Raw genomic sequence first — 2,806 nt, forward strand, 5'->3', positions numbered from 1 at the left:
CAGACAACGTTTTCATAATGCATTCTGAGGCAAATTTTAACAGTAAATTAAATCTATTTATATTTAGATATATACACGCAAGTAGTTATAATAACTACGTTAACATTTTGTGTGGGATTGAAATAGGGGGTATAACAACACACACCCCTGGAGCCACGCTTCATGATAATGACCAAAGTCAGTTGCAATATTGTCGACCTTAGCGATCCAAAAAACGAATACAGTAGTATATAAGAGGACTTAGCGTAGGGTTCGTATATGAACAGGCGCACCCATCTCCCCTATTCGAGTTACACCTCATTCGAAAGTAGGTCAGATTACCGGCATTAGACTTTTCTTTTTGCGCGAGTCTTCACACCCTTTAATGTGGTAAGTCTGATGATCTTGTTTCAAGTCCAGCAGAGATGAGTCACAAATGTTTAACAAAGAAAAGGTCAACGGATACATTCGCACAGACCGAAATGGGGATGAATTTAAATAACTTAGTTCGTTTGGAAAAAGGAAATACATAAAACTGTTCATTTTCAAACATGGAACTTAATTCGTTTAAGCTGATTATGTTACATGAAAAGAGGTTCCACCAAGCTAATTTTGCCAAGAACTTTGCATTAATTAAGAAATTAATGATCGAAAGTATCGAAAAATGTATCCGATGAAACAGATTTCATTTGTGTATTCTGTTACGCCATGCCTCTTGATTTAAACAGGCCAATGAGAGAACGCACTGTAATGCATATTCAGTACCAACGAAGCTCTCCGTGCTCGAAGACCAGCTGATCGTCGATGCGACTAGCAGACTAGTAATAAGTGTTCAACACCTAGCATATATGGTCACACATAATACTACACTTGTTGTCACAGATTTTCGATATTTTTCACCTTTGGTAATCTTCACAATCTCTCTCGGAATGTATCTCTTAGAGTAAGTTTACTAGAACTAGGTCTCAGACTAGGCTACTAATATTATACTATGACCTCGACCCTACTGACAGTAACAGTGAGCTCAAGTTCTAAACGACGTTCGATGAAACTGATCATAGGAAGACTGACTTTATTGTATACTCTATTCTACTCTATTATATAATATCACTTCCAAAGTCCTATAATATGAAACTAATTGACTTGTGATAAAACCTAATGCAGAGGAAGGATTAGGTCGAGAAGAAGACAACCGGTATCACTACTAGTATACAGTGCTACTATTATCTAACAGGATTAGTGTGTTGTATGTATATGTCCTGTATGGATACCTTATGAACGCATAACCATTATCAATACGGAATACTACTGACGGACCATAGGGGTAAATAATAACTACATGCCACCAGGCAGTTATATTTACGACGCTAAGGGAACACGAATTTGGAAGAAGCCCGCAAGGGCTTATGTATATTTACCAATTCACGTCGGGTGGCTTCCAATTTAACATTTTAACCCTAACTTGGAATCTACAACTGAAACTTGAGCAGTATGCATGTGTTACATCGGTGGTACAGTCCCTGCTTAGTGTTGAATATTCATTACTAAACTCACATCTAGGCGTGGTCTAGCTCTTGTATTTTGTGTGTGTGTTTTTGCTCTCTTCGGTACGCGCGTAATCACTTTACAGGCATTGAAGACTCGGCCCAAACCGCGTGCGGCCATCTGAAAAAGTTAACTTTCTGTTGCTTGCAAGTGACGTTTTGTTCGTGTCACTACAAAATGCAGACAGTAATGAAACGTGATACCTTGTTAACTTTAGCTGGACCTGAGATGTCCATCGTTGTATCGTTTCTACATTGTGCTGTGGGTATTGACCGCAGCTGTATGTACTGACTGTACACTAGTGTCTAGCAAGCTGTGAGTGTATTTTCTGGGATCGATGGTGGTGTCTATAACACTTCTGTTACACCTCATTCGAAACTAGGTCAGATTAACGGCATTAGACGTTTCTTTTTGCGCGAGTCTTCACACCCTTTAACAGAGCCTATTTCTGGGAAACTTGAGACAAGGTCAAGGTAGGCTATAATTTGGCCCACAAAGAGCTTACCTAAATAATGTAAATGTTCTGATGGGCCCATGTTCTGATATAGAGGGAGTGTGGATGATTGAGCAATAACAACACTAATTGAATACAGTGACAAGATGAATGGGAAATTTCATGTTTCTAAATATATATTGGGTATAATCGGTGAACATACTACAAGACTGTCGAGTATATTTTTGGAACGTATTTTGCGGGTAATATTGGTGACCGTTAGAAATCGTTAGGAATCTTCAGCCAAAAATGCTCCTTGCTATATACAGGAAATAACACTGATTTCACCGTGGTCATGAGTCACGTCACAGAACGACTGAGCACAGAGTCTTTAAACAATTGGTATAGCACTGAAATGAAAGTGTAACTCTATACCACACTCCACCCACATCCACACTCTACTACAATCATGAAACAATTGGTAGGAAGTACTACCGATATCCTATAACGGGCCGATTTGATGAACTATACCAACTGCTGACTGGTGACTTGCTCGGAGTACTGTTACACTCTTCGACACACAACAGTGCTAGGACGTGTCAGGAATGTCAGAAATTGGGAGGGAAAAATCGACTTTCCATCACGTGAATGAAACTCATTGTTTTCATCAGTGACATAGCAACGGTGAAAGGACAGTAAAAAATCTTATCGGATTTGTAGACTGCAGAAGGATGTATTAAGTGTATAGGCTAGGAAACAGGAACGTTACCTAGAGAAGAAAGATTCGGTAAGATTGTTTTAACGATAGTGTGTATCGTTACATATCATTCATTCTAACGGTGAAATGTG

General features: G+C 39.1%; 1 protein-coding gene across 2 annotated transcripts in view; it reads left to right on the plus strand.

The window, feature by feature from the left end:
- The first annotated feature begins 2,229 nt into the window (after positions 1-2,229).
- LOC139966237 (uncharacterized) overlaps positions 2,230-2,806 on the plus strand; it is a 76,430-nt gene continuing 75,853 nt past the window's right edge. The window contains exon 1 of one of the 2 annotated variants that reach the window (XR_011792515.1): positions 2,230-2,744. The gene's annotated coding sequence lies outside the window, so the exon portion shown is untranslated. The remainder of the gene's footprint in view (positions 2,745-2,806) is intronic. The other variant, XM_071969070.1, reaches the window with a different exon arrangement.

Source organism: Apostichopus japonicus, chromosome 4, assembly GCF_037975245.1.
Source record: "Apostichopus japonicus isolate 1M-3 chromosome 4, ASM3797524v1, whole genome shotgun sequence".
Lineage (NCBI taxonomy): Eukaryota > Metazoa > Echinodermata > Holothuroidea > Aspidochirotida > Stichopodidae > Apostichopus > Apostichopus japonicus.